The 19636-nt window shown below is 39.7% G+C and overlaps 1 protein-coding gene across 1 annotated transcript in view; it reads left to right on the top strand.

Moving 5' to 3' along the window:
• Window positions 1-19636, top strand: part of pot1 (protection of telomeres 1 homolog) — a 153599-nt gene that overhangs the window by 3598 nt on the left and 130365 nt on the right. The window lies entirely within an intron of this gene.

Below are 19636 nucleotides of genomic sequence, written 5' to 3'. Positions count from 1 at the left end.
CGGGTTTGTGAAGTACCTGGCATAAATATAAAATATATAAAATAATGTAACAATGTATATTTTAGAGCTTTTCAAACCCAGTCCACACACATTTGTACACAGTCACACACAGTCATGATAATGTAAACAGTGATTCTAATCTGTAACCTGTAATCTTATTTTATGCAGTCACAACACAGTCACATAGGCTACAACCAACTCACTGTAAACAGTACAGTTTTTCTCATATACATCAGATTAGGCTAAATAAATGTAAGAATTTAACATAAATTACCTTACTTGTCTTTATAACGTGGATCCAGCAGTGTTGCCACGGTGTAGAGGGGCTCGGATTCCACATGCCTGAAACGTCTGTGGACTGCATCCAGAAGGGTGGCTTTCATAGTTTGGATCCCATGATCATCTGTCCTTACTGAGAAACCGTACCAGTGCATGGACAGAGGGGATGACATCGGCTGTGGTAGCAGAGGCGGCACTGACTAGAGTTGTTAGCTCTTCAAAGGGGGTCAGAACCTTTGAGGTCTTCTCTAACAGCCCCCACTGGTTTGCTGTTAGAATGGCTGGCAGGGTGTGGTTTTCTTCAGATGAGTAGGCATGCAGTGGCCGTTTTTGATGAATGAGGCTGTAAATCATGTACTTGGTACTGCTCTATCGTGTCTGGACATCCTGCTGGAGACGTTTTGGTGTGACATTCAGCTCTATTTGCAGGTCTTCAAGGCTTGAATAAGCCTTGGGGGAATGTTTGAAGTGGCCCACTATTTTTCTCCCGTTGGCTAGTGCATCACTTACAGCTCGCTGTGACAAGACCCCTTCATGGACTACAAGCTGAAGACTGTGAGCAAAACATCCTAAGCTTGGCACACCTAGCTGATCCATTGCCTTTTTCATGTTAGCAGCATTGTCTCTTAAAACGACATGGACCTTATTTTTCTCAATCTTCCAGTGACGCAGCATCTCCTCCATGGCGTGCGTGATTGCATCAGCTGTGTGCGAACCCCTGAATTCACGTGCATGTAACACTGCTCTCTGCAGTGTAAAGTCAGCGTCCAGATGTCTGTGGTGAATCTTATAGCATTTGCCTTCTCCACGTGTGCGGCAATACACTTTTTTTTTTTTTCTCACTTTAATTTTTATTGAGAATTTTTGCTTTACAAAAGGTCAATCAAAATAGTACTAAAACAAGTAAAAAACACATAAAAACACACATGGGAGTCACTTTCAAAGCAATCTGTCCATATTCCATTTTCTTTTCCTCAATCAAGTTTTTTGTTTTGTCGTTGTTCAGTCATAAATATTGTCCATCTCATCCATTTCTCTTTGAACTGAGCTTCCTGTAGCCTTAAGCGGTGTATCATTTTTTCCATTGTGTAGATTTCCTCTACTAGGTGAGTCCATTGTTCTTGTGTAGGGATGTCTTCCCTTCCCCATTTCTTCGTGATAGCTTTCTTAGCTGCTGTTAGTAATATTTTTACCAGGTATCTGTCCTTCGTTCTTATATTTTCTTCACATAGGTTACACAAATACAATACTGTACAAGACATTGGAATCTTATATCCAAGTATTTTCAACAATGCATCGTGTAACATTTTCCAAAACCACCTGATTTTATCACATTTCCAGAAAATGTGCGAGTGATCCACGTTCATTATTCCACAGTCTCTCCAACAAGGCATATTTTTGTTCAACTGTTTACTCTTGACTTTGGGAGAAATAAAAAAACGAATCAGATTTTTCCAGGAGAACTCCCTCCAGATCCGTGAATTAGTGGATGTGTGGTGTATTTTCCACATGTTTAGCCACTCTTCATCTGTGATTTTTATCTTAAATTCTGATTCCCATTTTTCTTTTATGTATTTAGTTGAGTGTTTATTTGATATTAATTTTTTATATAACCCGGAAACAATTCTAACTTTGTTTTCTTTGTATGTATTGATTATGAGTTGGATCACACCATTCACTTCTCCGGAGGGGTCCATCCTGATCTCTTTCAGAAAGTAATCTCTAAGTTGTAGGTACTTATAGAATTCCCGTTTATCCAAATCAAATTTTTCTTTTATATTTTGGAAACTCTCCAGCTGCCCATTCTTCACTAGCACACACACCACGCTGTGATTCCCTTGGTTGTCCACCGCTTAAACCCTTTATCGTATCTAGCTGGTTTGAATTTGCTATCATATGCTACCCATTTTAATGAATTAGCGTCTTTTTGAATCTTATATTTTTTTATTATGCTGAACCATAATTTTAGTGTGAACATCGTTATTGGGTTTATTTGGTTTTTAATCACCTTGTATGTGTCTTCATCTCCTATAATACTCTGTACTGGGTATCCACTAAGCTGTGTTTCCAACTCTTTCCACTTTGCAGTGTAATCTGGTTTGCACCATCCAACCACATACCTCAGCTGGGCTGCATGAAAGTATGCTTTCAGATTGGGAAGTCCCATCCCACCTTCTTCTTTTGGCAGCTGGAGAGTCTCCAATCTTATTCTAGGTCTTTTTCCACCCCAAACAAACCTTGAAATTATTCTATTCCAGCTCATAAACTGAGACTGTGGGACCTCTACTGGTAGGGATTGGAACAGGTACAAAAGCCTTGGTAAAACATTCATCCTGATTATCTGAATTCGTGAGCTGAGATCTAGTGTTAGTGTAGACCATCTTTCAATATCTTTTTGTATTTCCTGATTTATCTTACCATAGTTTGATTCATATAATTTAAGTAATCCTTTTGTGATTGTGACCCCCAAATATTCAATTCCCTTAAGTTTCCAATTAAGTTTAAATAATTCTTGGATCTCTTTTGGTGGACTATAGTTAAGCGCTAATATTTGTGTCTTTGCGACATTTATTTTATATCCTGATAGGTGTCCAAATATTTCCAAAAGTTTCATCAATGCAGGTAATGATTCATTTGGGCGTTCGAGGTAGGTTATGACGTCATCTGCGAAAAGTCCTATTTTTTGTTCTACGTCATTTACCACCACTCCTTTGATCTCTTGTTCCTGTCTTATAGCCTGCGCAAGTGGCTCTATAAAAAGGGCAAACAGAGTGGGTGATAGGCAGCATCCTTGCCTCGTTGATCTCTGTAATCTAATTTTGTCTGTCAGGCTCCCATTGACTTTAATTCTTGCAGTTGGTTGTTGATAGAGTGTCTTTATGCACTGTATTGATTTATTACTAAAGCCAAATCTCTCTAACACTTTATATAGAAATTTCCAATTGACACAATCGAAAGCTTTCTCTGCGTCAATACTTACTAATACAGTGCTCTTTCTGTCTTTTCTTGCTTGTTCCACTACGTGTAGTGTTCTTCTAATGTTGTCATGTGTCTGGCGTCCTCTTATAAATCCCGTTTGATCTTCCTCTATTATTTCTGGTATAAAGGAGTTCAGTCGTTTAGAGATTATTGTTGTATATATTTTATAGTCAACATTTAATATTGAGATTGGTCTATAGCTTGCACAGTGTTCTTTGTCCTTTCCTTGTTTCGGAATGACTGTAATTATTGCCTCAGCCCATGATGGGGGTATTTTATTGTTTTGGAGAGTCCAATTGAAAGAGGCAAGGAGCAGTGGTGACAGCTCTTCTCCAAACATCCTATACCACTCTGCTGGGTATCCATCGCTTCCCGGTGATTTATTGTTTTTCAATGACTTTATTGCATCTTTTACCTCCTCCAGTGTAATCTCTGCTGTTAATTTATCATTTTGTGTACGTCCAATTGAGGGTAGATCTAGCATTTCCAGGAATGCAATCATTTCATTCTCTTCTGCAGATGCAGGTTGTGTATATAGGTCTTGGTAATATCTTTGGAAGATATTTTCGATACCATCCGGAGTAGATACTATCTCACCTGTATGGGGATCTTTAATTTTGTATATATTACTAATTGCTTGTTGTTTTCTTATACGCTTTGCCAGTATTTTAGTGGCCTTTGAACCTACTTCATGGTAGCCCAGTTTAAAATATTTATTCTTTTTTTCAATTTCGTCCAATAGTATGTCATTAATTTTTTTTTTTGTTTCTTTAATTTGTTGACTTATTTCGGAGTCATTAGTATTTTGGTATTCCTGTTCCAATTCCCTTAACTTTTCATTATGCATTTTATAGGCCTCCACTTTAGCTCTTTTTGCATGTGCAGTTTCAGCTATCAGTTTTCCTCTGATAACTGCCTTCATGGCATCCCAAAAAATCGTTGGGTCTACAGTGCCATTGTTATTTTCTTCTATGTATCTTTCGATTTCCGTTTTTACCTTCTTCCTTGTTTGATCATTATTCATAATTCCCAGATTAAGTCTCCATACTGTATGGCGTCTTCTATTGTTTAAGTTTATTGTTAAATAGAGTGGGTTATGGTCTGACACATCTGCGCCCCCTATCCTGCACTCTCGTACCATATGGTTATCCTCTACATTCATAAAAAAGTAATCTATCCTTGAATGGACTTTATGTGCTGCAGAGTAATGCGTGAAGTCTTTTTCCAGGGGGTGTAGATTCCTCCAAACATCAATCATCCCCATCTCCTCCAAGGATATGTTAATGAATCTTGTCAAATGCATTTTATTCTTTTTGAGACTAGTTGTATCTATTTTGTGGTCTCTAATAACATTTAGGTCTCCCCCACAGACCAAAATACCTCCTGTTTCTGCTATAATGTCATCAAATAGACATTTAAAAAAGGATTTGTCACTTTCCGGAGGTGCATATATGTTTACTAGTGTTACTAGTTCATTCTCTACTCTTCCTTTTACTATAACGTATCTTCCTTCCTTATCCCTGCATTCCTTCTCAAGGTCAAACTTAGTTGTATTTGAAATCAGTATCACTACTCCTCTTCTACATCCTCCTTTAAATGAACTATGGTATAAGTTCCTGTAGCCATATTTTTTAAGTTTATTATGTTCTAATTGTGACAGGTGGGTCTCCTGAAGAAAAATTATTTGTGCTTTTTCTTTTTTAAGTTTTGTCATGACCTTTTGTCTTTTAATTGGACTATTAAGACCATTTACATTCAACGACATTATTTTGATATGATTAGTCATCATTTTGTTTTGCTATTATTTGTAAGTATACTCCCAAACATTTCTGAACAAAACACTCATGAACAGTAAATATAACAACATGAACCAAAACAATTGTGACTTCAGACAATGGGGTAAACTGTGCCCCGAGTCCCCGTTGGTGGGTGAAGGGGAAATCCTCATCTCTCATGGGGGCCCCTTCCTAGACTTGATTAGTTCCTAGTTGAACTCAATAAGGTCTAGATGTGTCCAACTATAGAAAAGAAATCTAAACATCTCCTGGTCGGATATGAATATTATCAGTGTTGAAGTCAATGTTTTACTGCTCCCTTTCTCCAGTGCATGCTCATGTTTTCCTGTGGTAATCCTGTAGCTTCTCCCTGGCACGGTGCGCTGCTTCACGTGTCGTATCCTTTCCTCTGACGCGTTGCCATTCCGGTGTTACTCGTGTCTTCTCCCTCACCGCCGGTGTGCTGTCATCGCCCGGTGGGTCTGTGATGAATCCCCTCTCTCTCATAGCCCGCGCGGCTTCCACGGCGCTGTCGTATGTTTTCACTCCGTTGCTCCAGTGTATCCGTATTCTAGTCAGCGGCGTCTGGAAACGTATTTGTTTTTCTTTGAGCACCTTTTTAATGCCCACATATGACCTGCGTTTCTGGACGACTTCAGCAGGATAATCGTGATCAAAAAAGATCTGCTTATTTCCTACTTGTATTTTTTTCTTCCATGCCGTCTTCAGGATCATTTCTTTTGTCTCAAACTTGAGAAAGTTGACTATCATGGACCTGGGTGGTGCACTCGGGCTTGGTTTCTGTGCGAGAGCGCGGTGTGCTCTCTGGATGTGGAGCTCCGTTCCTTCAGGTAGCTGTAGCTCTGTTTTTAGCAGCTGGTCTACGTACTTGCTAGTGGAGTTCTCCTCCGTCTCCTCTGGAACGCCGAAAATACGGATATTGTTCCTTCTTGAGCTCCCCTCGAGGTCGGTTACCTTTTCTTGCATCTTGCGTGTCTGCTCCTGCATTTCCATCATCACTTCTCCCGCGTCTATTTTCCACTCTTCCAACTCTGCGATGCGCTCCTGGGCCTCGGCCATAGTCGCCTTCTGTGTCTGTAGCTCGTTTATATTATCTGTTAGCTTGCGCTCGATTTCTTGTTGAAGAGTGGTGATTTCTTCTTTCATTTCTTTTTTCAACTCGTCTTTTAGCGTGTTCAGTTCGTGTCGTATCTCTTGTTTAAGGTCTTTTATATCTTTGCTAATTGTAGCCAGCCCGACTCGCAGTGTCTCATTGTGGTCTTGACCGTCCATTTTCTCTGCTGCGTCGTCCTCGTGCTCGCTATCTTCGCTTTCAGAGGTCGTCTCGGGTAGCTTCTCAACTTTTTCTTGCTTCTGGTTAGTTTTTCCTGTCCTTCGGTTACCTTTCCCACCCATAATATAACTTTCAGTCGTCGAGTTAAACCTTTTGGTGGGTTTTTTATGTCCGACTTGGGAGAGTAATTGACTACACGTCTGCTCACTCGGCCATCTTCCCGGAAGTGCGGCAATACACTTTTTAACCTCTTCGTGCATCTGGGGTATAGTTTTGTCTACAATGTAGTGGCGGCTAGGAATAATGTAGCGAGGCTGGGGCTGGTCATCAAGCACAATAAACTGGGCTGTCTTTTCTGTTATGGCCATTGCCTTTTTGCCATCCCGTGATAGTTTGTCACGTCTTGCAAAGCTTTCGGCGAGCGTGGGTTGCTGAAGCGGCCAGAGGTTTGTTGCTTCGCCTTGCTGCTCTCGCGAAAATCCTCATGTTCTTTTTTGTGATGTTTTTTCAAATGTGCGATGAGGTTGCTTGTATTGAACCTTCCCGGTTCTGTCCCTCCACGGGACACTTGCGCCTGACAAATCTTGCACTTAGCTACAACGTCTTTGTCCGAGTTTACAGTAAAATACTTCCACACAGCCGACATCACTACACCTTGCTACAAGCACACACGTTGTCGTTGTTGTGATCACGTGGGCTGTGCATGCTGGATCAGAGGTCTTCTTCTGCGGCCGGCACCAACGTTAATTAAGGTGCATTACCACCACCTACTGTGTTGGAGTGTGATCGAACCAGAGTCACCTATTATAGAAGTTCTGGAGTGGTGAATGGACTGCTTATATCGGAGCGTTTATATCTGAGTTTTTAGATGCAGTCCGATAAAATCCGATATTCACTTTTTTGGCTGATATCGGACTGATTTCCGATATCAATATCGGATCGGGACATCCCTAATTGTGATATTTTTTGACATACGTAACACGCGGCCGAGAATACGCCACAAGGCCTGCGGCACTGAATCCGTCTCTCGTTCCGCAAAGCCTTGATGTTTTGTAAAAAGAGACACTGTTACGCGCAAAGCAATGTTACTTATAAACGGTACGATTGTGTCTTATTTTTAACTCTCCTTTCTGTGATTATGTCGCAATCTTCTGTGTAAAAAAAACGAATGCTCTTTTCATACAAAACAACTCTGGCATTTGCATTTTGTCATTTAGCTGTCATCTTCTCTGATTCAGTAATTACAGACCTGCTGATTCTGTCATCTTATCTGACACAGTTAATCCATAAATCCAATAACACCAGTCACTGGGGCCTCCAGTCAGCAAATTTACGGTGTCTCATTTTTGCAAAGCTTACCCCCAAAAATATGCTTTTGCAAGCACATATAGGTCCATCGTCCATTTAGATTTTTTAAAATGTGCATGCAAAATAGGAACATATCAAAAGTCAATAGCAGCGATTACCTGACACACAAATCTCTATTCCAACTAAAGTCTTTCAGGTAAAACACGAGACTCGTGTCGAGAGTAAAGAGTGCAGCAGCTCTTCTGGTGAGCAGGATTTTACCAACATTCCTTACTGTTTGGGTGAGAGGTGGGTCACCAAAGTCCAATTTTATTTTGACGGCCAAAATTATTTTTCACTTTTTGGGTGCTCCTAGCACCACGATGAATGATCACATTTATTCCAAACAGGATTATTTGTTATATGTGGGACCTTTGCTCTTGCCAAAATGAATTTGAAGGGTATAGTACCACTGGTGGGGGTTTTATGGGGGTCTAAAAACCCTCCCGGGCAGAGGTGACTTTTCGGAACCCCATATTTGGACCCCCAAATGACCACGTGGGCATTTGATGATCCTAATGGGATTTATACCAGATAAAGATACATATTTGTTCTTTCTTTTAATGAAATAAAACCTTTGACTATGAAGCTCCTTAATGTGGATTTTATTCATCAAAATGCACCATTTTGGACTTTTTTTTTCCAGAAGTCTGGAATGTAGATCAGGGAGAATTTAGTGATGATAAAGCATGAAAATAGTGGAAATAACTTAGTATTATGCTCAGTGATGGCAAACAATTAAATATTTAGACTGCTGGCCATTCATTTCCTGAAAATCACAAATTAACCCCTTATCCCCGATGAAAGAGACCCGCCTGTGACAAGCGACTTGCAGCACGAGCAAGTCTGCAGGCCACTGATGCAAACCACATTCGGACACCAATGGAGATGTTTCAATGGGCAAAAGAAAACATTAAGAACATTACATTCTTCTTTGTTAGTGCAGAAAATATTAAAAACACGAAACATACAAATTAGAGAAGTTACGCCTCAGCCAAAACGATCAGTGGAACCCGATCGCTTCATTGCTTTATACCAATTTCCAAAGATAAGATACGGATGAAAAGAATATCACAGGATACAATATTCACAGATGTCGATGCATGACAACAATCGGATTCAGAACACTTGGATACAGAACCCCAGTTAGATCAGCCACAAAACTACATTTTCCAGCCAGGAAAATACATTGCCTGTATCTATGATGATGACTGGTTCATTGGAAACATTGTTGAACGTTCAGATGAACATGGTGACGTTTTTGTGAAATTCATCTATGGATAACTATTATCCAAGAAATTGTGGAAACAGTAACATAATTTTGTCATGGTCCTTTTGGTCACGTTTGAATTGGCGAGCACTGCGTCCATAGATGAATTTTACAAAAATCACCATGTTTATCTGAACCTTCAACAATGTTTCCAATGATCCAGTCATCATCATAGATACAGGCAATGTATTTTCCTGGCTCGAAAATGTAGTTTTGTGGCTGATCTGACTGCGAGGTTTCTGCCCCCAGGTGTTCTGTATCCAAGTGTTCTGAATCCGATTGTTGTCCTCCATCGACATCTGTGAATATTGTATCCTGTGATATTCTTTTCATCCGTATCTTATTTTTGGAAATTGGTATAAAGCAATGATGCGATCGTGTTCCACTGAACTTTTGGCCGAGGCGTAACGTCTCTCCAATTTGTACGTTTCCTCGTGTTTTTTTAATATTTTCTGCACTAACAAAGAAGAATGTAATGTTCTTAATGTTTTCTTTTGCCCATTGAAACATCTCCATTGGTGTCAGAATATGGTTTGCATCAGTGGCCTGCAGACTTGCTCATGCTGCAAGTCGCTTGTCACAGGCGGGTCTCTTTCATCCGGGATAAGGGGTTAATTTGTGATTTTCAGGAAATGAATGGCCAGCAGTCTAAATATTTAATTGTTTGCCATCACTGAGCATAATACTTAGTTATTTCCCATATTTTCATGCTTTATCATCACTAAATTCTCCCTGATCTACATTCCAGACTTCTGGAAAAAAAAGTCCAAAATGGTGCATTTTGACGAATAAAATTCATATCAAGGAGCTTCACAGTCAAAGGTTTTATTTCATTAAAAGAAAGAACAAATATGTATCTTTATCTGCTATAAATCCCATTAGGATCATCAAGTGCCCACGTGGTCATTTGGGGGTCCAAATATGGGGTTCCAAAAGAGTCACCTCTGCCCGGGAGGGTTTTTGGACCCCCATAAAACCCCCACCAGGTGTACCATACCCTTCAAATTCATTTTGGCAAGAGCAAAGGTCCCACATATAACAAATAATCCTGTTTGGAATAAATGTGATCATTCATCGTGGTGCTAGGAGCACCCAAAAAGTGAAAAATAATTTTGGCCGTCAAAAAAAAATTGGACTTTGGTGACCCACCTCTCACCCAAACAGTAAGGAATGTTGATTCTGCATGTAGAATTGTGAAGTACACATTACAATGAACTAACCGAGCAATTTTCAGCCTTCTATCACTATTAGAACATGGGCCTCCAAAAATGCCAACAAATGAAATGCGAAATTCCAATGTGTCAAAAAGGGGTGTGGCACTTGAAATTCAAATGGATGCCACGGGCAAACCGTTTGAGATATTGACCTGAAACTTCAGATTCCTTTGTTTGGTAACATACGGCATATTTTCACCGCTTTTCAGCAAAATCTGAGAGGTGTCATGTACATGATACCCCGATTTTGGCTGTTTTCACATGGAATGACCCTGGGGTCTTTTGAACCATTCATAGTCTGGCCCCTCACCTGAGACCAATTTGCCATGGGAAACCTTACCAGCCCTAGACTACAGTCACCACATCAAAGATCAGCCAAGAGAAAAATAACAAGTCCGCCTATGTGCAATGAAAGGTAATATGAACATTTCACTGTGATTGATCTCTTTTCTCTTATGCCAGGTACAGCAAATTGTACACCAAGAAGTCCAGGACGTGGAGGTTCTACACACTAGACAAGGACTACAGTTATATATATCGGCGGGCCGATATTATTGGCCGATATTGGGCATTTTCCAAACTATCGGTTACTATCGGTATTGGCATTTATAATGGCCGATAAATAAATATTTTAAATATAAAATAAAAACAGACGAAACACCCTTATAGAACTTAACAGAATTTGTCTCCAGTCTTGTTCAAAGTTATATTTGTGACCAGCCACGGCAAAACCAGGAACAAGTCTACCTCGGGACATTTTGAGTTATTCACAGATTCTGAAAGTGTAGTTTCTAAGATTTTCTGGATGTCTAACACATGGAAATCTGATAATATTTGAAGAAGTTTTCAAGCAATGCCAACAGGCCCCTTGGCACCTTACTGTTAAATCAGATGCCCACATTACGAGCTAAAAACCTCCCATTACAGCTTAGTTTCGATGTGCATATACTTTTAAAACGACAGTACTGAGCTAGCTTAGCTAGCTTAGCAAAGTAGATAACTTGGATGTTAATGGAAACTCACCCAATAAGAAACTGAAAAGTATTCCTGCAGACTTCGTTGGCTCCGATGAAATAAGAGGTCCGGGCGGACTTTCTTTTCGTCTGCGGCTTTTTGGTGGATGCAGTCATCTCCGACGTAACTACTGTATGTCCGTTTGCTCTCTTTCGGCAGCTAAAGAATCCATCTGTATGCTGTACATAAGCTCTTGAGAAAGTTTGTTGCTACATGAATGTTCTCCTTTCTTCTTCCGTAGAATTTGCAGTCAAAGTTACGGATTTCCTCCATTTCGCTGTCTTTATCCCGTTGAAATGTAACCGTCGATATAGCGTCTGATATCTTCCGCTCCAACTCCTCCGCTGCAGCCAACACGGGCACTAAATAAGTAGCCATGTGTTTCGCTTCTAACGTGCAGCGTTAACAACAGCACGTGAATGGCCAACGGTAATCAGTACGGAAATTAAATGCAAAAAAAAACATCGGCCGATATATCAGAATTTCGGATTTTTAAATTAACAAACATTTGCATCGGTATCGGCCTTCAAAATCCTTTATCGGTCGGGCTCTATTTAAAATCCATAAGGCTATGTTGTAAAGAATCCCAAAGTGTAAACATGTATGCCAGGTGGTTTTATTACCGATTCTAAACCTCAAACTACATGCATGTATGTATGTATGTATGTATATATATATGTATGTATGTATGTATTATTTTATAATATATCATTATATTATTATATATATTATTAGAAAATAATACATTTGGTTGTCATTATTTGTGCAGCTTGTAAACAGATACATGTAATGGTTGGATTGTTAATGTGAGTACAGGGAAAAGGCCCTGAACATTTTAAAGACTTTTATTCAAACAATTTAGAACAGGTTATGCAGAACATAAATGGCAAAGAAATAAACATTTCTATTACAAAAATTACTACACTCACTACTTACTCCTAGGGATGAAACCTTTATATTGTCCTTGTGGATCTGGGTAGTGAGCACTTATCTTCCAGACACAGCAACTGGGTGTCATAACTGTGAGCCTGTCCCAGTGCTGCTGTCCCATTACTGCAGTCCCAGTGCTGCCGTCCCATTGCTGCTGTCCAAGTGCTCCCTGCCGCCACACAGTAAGTTGACTTGGTGTTTGTGTGTCAGCCAGAGGTCCAACAGCTGGCTGCTCCAAGCTCAGTCCTGGAATTCTGGCCTGTAAAGTTACAGACTTGATGAGACGTTTTTATTGAAAAGAGCTTCATTGTCCTCAACGAGGCATTTTATTCACTGTACATGTCAGGTAGACTACACAGAGAACCACTGACCAGCATATCAGCAGAAAGCCAGGGAGCTTCTGCAGCTGTTGCAGACCATATGGCTAAAAGGCGCAGAAGTTTATAAGTAAAACTAAAAACAAACGTTAGCTGTGTAGTATTGCTAACCTTATTGCTATTTTAGCATTGCCTGATTTAGCGGTTTGCATCGCCAGCTGTTGCTTACTAGCCAGCAATAATCCCTTTTCAATAACATTTCCTAATACTAACATGCTGGATTGACATATGTGCCTAGCAACAACAGCCATGTTAGTTGTTTGTGTTTATTATGATAATGTTAGGTGTTTTCTTACTTGTGAATTTCGAGTGATCTTTCGTGCTGTAGTAAGGGCAGTGCGTGTTCAGGTGTTCTGGGGGGCGTGACTTTCAACAGAGGTCTGAACAAAGTGGACAGGACATTTCCGTTACACCCAGGGCTGTAGTAGAGGCCAAACTCACGTTAACGCTGTTTACGCACCTCTGGAATTTTGGAAATAGCGATTACGCACCTCTGAGTGTCGTTTACGCACCTGTAAATTAGTTTATCCATGTTTATGTTTACATGCTGTTTATGTATTCCTAAATAGATTTTTGCACTGCATTATGGTACATGTCTGTGACCTAGTGTTGTTTTTCGCAGCCTGTTTTACTTTTAGTTTTAGTCTAGTCTTTGTCTCAAGCTATCATTTTAGTGTTTATCAGTTTTAGTCATGTTCATCTTATGTTTCAGTCAACTAAAAGTCTGAGCATTTTAGTCTTATTTTAGTCAGAATTGTACATGACTATTTTAGTCTAGTTTTAGTCGACGAAAACTGATGACACTTTAGTCTAGTTTTAGTCGACGAAAACTGATGACATTCTAGTCTAGTTTTAGTCAAAGATTGTATTTAGCCAAACCCATTTCACAACTCAAACAAGGGTAGATCCAGACGCATTAAAGCACTTTCTGAGCCTTGGTTGAATGACACCACCCGCTCTCTCAGACGCTCATGTCTGCGTGCTGAGAGAAAGTGGAAGAAGGACAAACTCCATGTCTCCTTAGAGGCCTTAAAGGTCGCTTTATCCATCTATCAGACAGCTGTAAAAGAGGCTAAAACAAAGTATCTATCTAATCTTGTCCTCACAAACAGTCACAAGCCTCAAGTTCTCTTTAAAGGAGTCATCACCTGGTTTTATACGTATCCAGCCCCCCTTGGATCGCTTTGGATCAATTCGTAAAACTTATTAGAAAAAAAAAAAAAAAATTTTAATCAAACATTGAGCTTGTTCTGACCCTTTTTCGTACCGCGATTTTATCACGCGAGATTACGCGCGAGGTTTTGACTGGTCCGGATGTGCATTGTATAATATGTAATGAGGCGCGCGTTGATTCGCCGCAGGAAGGACAGAGCCGGGGGGGCTTGCCTGCATGCAGACTCCAAAACATAATGGCGGCGCTTCGGCGATTTCAGGTAGCGGACGGGGCAGGGTTGGGTGGTGAAAGAGGGGTGGGCTTATGCAAGTAGCCGCCACGGTGACGTCACCGAAGGCGCAGAATCAAAATCTCGTGCTTTAGGAATGCACACCCTTGTGTGCTATTCCTGTTCGGAAAAAGAGCAGAAGCGAAAAAACGGCGCCACTTTCAAACTCCAGCCTTTCAGGCAAGTTTCAACTGAGGTCAAACACAGATATGCATGTTTTAACAAGAGAAATTGCGATTTCCAGGTGATGACTCCTTTAACATTATAAACTCTCTTGTAAATCCCTGTGAGGTTCCTTCCATCCTGCCATCAGCTTCCCTTTGTGAAGACTTTGTTAAATTTTTTATCGGAAAAATCTCTGCTCTCGGGTCTAAGTTACACACCCTGGCTGCCCCCGATTTTGTTGTTACACCGATGTGCCCTGCTGTTTTCAACCAGTTTGAGCCTGTGTCGCTGTCATCACTTTCAGATATAGTGAAGGGTCTGCGGCCTACGAACTGCCCCTCTGATAGCATTCCCTCTTGCTTTCTCAAAGACATTTTTGGTACTGTTGGCTCAAGTGTTCTTGTTCTTATAAACACTTGTCTCAGTTCAGGCTGTGTCCCAGCTGCCTTCAAACATGCTGTAGTACAGCCTTTAATCAAAAAGAAAAATCTAGACCCTTCTGTTCTTTCTAATTTTAGACCTATCTCTAAGCTACCGTTTCTGTCGAAGGTTCTGGAGAAGGTACAGCTGCAATCATTTTTAACTCTCCATGGCATCAATGAAAAATTCCAGTTTGGCTTTAAACCGCGCCACAGTACCGAAACGGCCCTTTTAAGAGTTTTTAATTATCTTATTTTAACTGTTGATGCAGGTAACTCTGCTGTCCTTGTGCTCCTAGACCTGTCAGCTGCCTTCGGCACTGTGGACCACAGGACCCTTCTGTTACGTTTAGAACAGTGCGTAGGCATCACAGGTACTGCCCTCAAATGGTTTGAGTCTTATCTGTCCGATAGGAGTTTCGCAGTTCACCTGGGAGAGTTTTCCTCTACCGCTGCTCCTCTCACCTGTGGAGTCCCTCAAGGCTCTATTTTGGGCCCTATCCTGTTTTTACTGTATTTGTTGCCCCTGGGATCCATTTTAGCGAAACACAACATTTCTTTCCACTGTTTTGCTGACGATGTACAAATCTATATCCCTTTAAAATCCAAGAGTAAGGATACATTGCAGCCATTGCTTGATTGCTTATCTGATATAAAAACTTGGATGGACATACATTTTCTCAACCTTAACGAAAACAAAATTGAGATTATTATGTTTGGGCAAAATGTTCATGATTTTTCTGCTGGTTTTCTGGGCCCACTTACTCCTAACTCCCGCACTCATGTCAAGAACCTTGGAGTAACACTAGATAGTGCTTTTAAATTTGACAGGCAGGTTAGCTCTGTTGTCAAAACGAGTTTCTTCCAGCTTCGACTCTTAGCCAAGATTAAGGCCTATCTTCCTCCCAAAGACCTAGAGAGAGTGATCCATGCCTTTATTTCTTCACGGCTGGATTACTGTAATTCTCTGTATGTTGGTGTCGACCAGTCCTTGCTCCGTCGCCTGCAGCTTGTGCAAAATGCTGCTGCTCGTCTCCTGACTGGAAAAAGAGCGACCACATTACACCAGTCTTGGCCTCGCTACACTGGCTCCCTGTCCGCTTCAGGATTGATTTTAAACTTTTGTTATTTGTTTTTAAAGCTTTAAATGGACTGGCACCGCTATACTTATCTGAACTTTTACACTGTCACACTCCAGCCAGAGCGCTGAGGTCAGCAGATCAACTGCTCCTGAAAGTCCCCAGGACCAGATTTAAAACCAGAGGGGACCGAGCCTTTTTGGCGGCTGCCCCGAGGCTCTGGAATAGCTTGCCTTGGCATATTAGATCAGGTTTTTTTTTTTTTGTAATTTATTTTTTATTGATTTTTGGTGTCAAAACATTTCAACATCATTCATCACAGGTTCTGTGTGTGCTCTCCATGACATGAATAGTACGCTTGAAAAATTATCTCAAAAGTACACACATACCGACACAATACCTAAAATAAATACAAGTAAAAAGAACAGTAGAACAGTTAGGGAGTAGTCTGTTTGTTTGTAAATTGACTAATGTTCTGTGAAAACAAAATCAGGCCTTTGGGGCGTTACAAAGTGAATCCACTTTTTAAAGAGTGAGGTAAATTGCTCTGATTTATGATTGACAAATGCTGTGATCTTTTCCATCTTGTAAATGTCCATTGTGATGTCCATCCATCCATTTAGAGTTGGGCTCTCCTGCGATAACCACTTCCTGGTTAAAGACTTTTTAGCTGCAACCAACAAAATGTTCAATAAGTATTTGTCCTTTTTCAACCAGGCCATGGGTAAATTCCCAAAGTACATAGTCTTGATTTCTAAGGGCAGAACATCTTTGAAAATGTCTTGTAGGGCATTGTGTATCCCCTTCCAGTAGTCTGCGATAATCGGGCAGTCCCAAAAAATGTGGAAGTGGTTTGCGTGCTGGTTACCGCAGTTCCTCCAACACATAGGAGGTGTTCCATCATAGTGGGATTTCTGAGAGGGTGTTATAAAGTATCTAATCAAGTTCTTCCAGTTATATTCCCTCCATTTCTGTGAACTAGAACATTTCCAATGAAACCTCCACATTATTGTCCATTCCTCTTCAGATACATTCACCCCACCTTCTTGTTCCCATTTTTGCCTAATGTATAAAGTTGAATGTGTTTAAAGATTTGACAGCATTTTGTACGCACATGAAATTATTCTCCCATTTACATCAGAGTTATATGCTTTCCTAAACATTTCTATCAAGTTAACATTCATCTCCAACACATTTTTCATTGTCATATTAACATAATGTCGCATTTGCAGATACCGATAGAAATCCTGTTTTTCCAAAAGGTATTTCTCTTTGAGTGAATCAAAGCTGAGCATTGTTCCTCCTTTCATTACCTTACATACAGCTGTTAATCCCTTAAGTGTCCAGTCCTTAAATCTACTGTCTAATTGGTTAGGAATGAAGTCTGAGTCATATGCACACCATTTAAGAAACACAATATCTCCTTCTAATTTATATTCTTTTATGATAGTTTTCCACATTTTTAGAGTACATTTCACCCATGGATTCTCAATACTGTTAATGTAATTTTGTAGATTATTGTCTGCTATAATTGCTTGTATTGGGGTGGAACATATTTTCTCTTCAATAGATTTCCATTGAGCATTATATTTTGGGTTGCACCAATATATAATAGTTCTTATCTGTGTTGCCAGGTAATAGTCTCTGAGAGAGGGCAGACCCCATCCCCCTTTGTCTTTTGTCAGTTGTAGAGTTTTGAGACGGACCCTTGGTCTTTTGCTTTGCCATCTTGACAGCATTTTTTCCCACTCGTTGAATTGGCTTTGATTGATCTCAATTAGGGTCTGAAAAAGGTACAATAATCGAGGTAATATACTCATTTTAATAGATTCAATTCTTGAAGATAGGCCAAAGAAAGGGATTAGGTTCCATCTTGCTATATCTTCCTTAATTTTTTTCTGTACTGGTAGGTAGTTACATTCTAATAATTTTGTAAGATCTATGGGTATGTTAATCCCCAAATATCTGATGGATTTTTTTTGCCATATCAATGGGTATTTCTTCTTAATATCTTCAGGTGGGCTGTAATTATATGATAGTAATTGGGTCTTACTTATGTTAACCTTGTATCCCGACAATTTTCCATATTGTTCAAATGATTCCATCAATTTAGGTAAAGTGTTTGTCGGCTGCCCCAAAAAACACAAAATATCATCCGCATAACAGGCCAATTTATACTCTGTCTCTTTAATGGAAATTCCCCTTATATCTTTGTTTTGTCTAATATGTTGAGCCAGTGGTTCTAAATATAGAGCGAAAAGTAAAGGTGACCATGCACAGCCCTGTCTGGTGCCTCTTTCGAGGGCAAAACTGTTAGATAGATATCCGTTGACTTTAATCATCAGTATCATGAAGGCCAAACCTGTGTAACACTCTGTAAAGAAAAACCCAATTAACTGAATTAAATGCTTTTTCAGCGTCAACACTTATTACTATTGCCTCAATCTTATTTTTTTGTATATAATCTATGATGTGTAATGTCTTTCTTATATTGTCTTGCGTTTGGCGTTGCTGTATAAAACCTGTCTGGTCATTATGGATCAATGTCGGTAGGAACTCTTCTAATCGTCTTGCCATAATCGAGGTAAATAATCTGTAGTCCACGTTAAGAACAGATATTGGTCGATATGACCCACAATCCGTCTTATCCTTGCCTTCTTTTGGTATAGCCGATATGATTGCCTCCTTCCAGCTGGGTGGCGTTTGCGCCTTTCTAAAAGCCCAGTTCAGTGTGGGAAGTATAATAGGTGTTAAATCATCTTTAAATTCCTTATACCACTCTGCTGTATAGCCGTCTGATCCTGGCGATTTATTTGATTTAAGTCTACTAATCGCGTTTTTTAATTCCCCTTGTGTTATATCAGCAGTCATTATTCCATTTTGTTCTTCGTTTAATGTGGGCAAATCTAAAGAATTTAGAAAATTGTCAATTTGGGCTATATTTCCTCCTGGGACATTAGAGTATAAGGTTTTGTAAAACACCTCGAAAGCTTCCTGAATTTCACTTAATTTATTTTGCATTATTTTTGTTCTCGGATTTCTAATTCTATGAATTGTATTTTCTGCAATTTTTTTCTTCAATTTCCAGGCCAATATCTTCATAGATTTAGATCCACTTTCATAGTATCTCTGTTTCAAGAACATTAGATTTTTTTTTATTGCTTGTGTAGCGAAATCATTGATTTTGTTCCTAATTTTTTTTATATCCTCCAATATCTTTTGCTCAGAATGTAATTTATGTTTTCTTTCTAGTTCCTTCATTTTGTTTTGCAATTCTTCATTTTTTTCATTACTCATTTTCTTCTTGTATGATGAAAAAGCTATAATTCTCCCTCTTAATACAGCCTTTAAGGCATCCCATAGAATGGGAGGTGTGACCTCAGCATTATCATTAGACTCTAAGTAGAGGCTTATTTCTCTCTTAATTTGTTCCTTAAATTATTCCGTCTGCTTTCCAGGTGAGGCGCAGTTCATCTCGAACGAGCAGACTGATAATAACGCGACTTAACGAGACGAAACAACGTTACAACATTTTGTCTCGCCTTGTTTTGGTCAATGAAAATGAAGACACATTTAAGCATAGTTTTTATTTTGTAAACCACATTTAGTCTCGTTTTTATTCGTCTACAATATTGCATTATATATTTAATTATCGTTATTGTCACATGACCAGCATTTTCGTTGCGTCTCGTTTTCCTCACGTGATAAAGGTTCGTTGACGACGATATTTCGTCATAATTTTCGTTAACGAAAGCAACACTACTGTGACCAATCATTGCCTGTGGCAGATATCAGGAAGCGGCAGGTTGTCTATTGATCAGTGGCTCAATACAGTATGCGGTTTGTAGAATGGACTGTTACAATATTAGGATTGTCCTGTCTCACCTCCTACAGATACAAGCACAAGGCCTCAGTTACAAATGAAGTCCAAAGAGCAATTCTTCACCTTTTTTAAATGGTGTTTTAGTTTGTATAATGTGACGCTTTCAGTCAGTGACGATGACATCACCACTATTGTACACAGCTCTTTGCTAGTGAGTTGTGTTGAATGC

This window comes from Eutrigla gurnardus (assembly GCF_963514095.1).
Source record: "Eutrigla gurnardus genome assembly, chromosome: 9".
In the NCBI taxonomy this organism is placed as follows: Eukaryota; Metazoa; Chordata; class Actinopteri; order Perciformes; family Triglidae; genus Eutrigla; species Eutrigla gurnardus.
The sequence above is the reverse complement of the archived record's forward strand: the minus strand, read 5'-3'. Positions and strand labels throughout refer to the sequence as shown.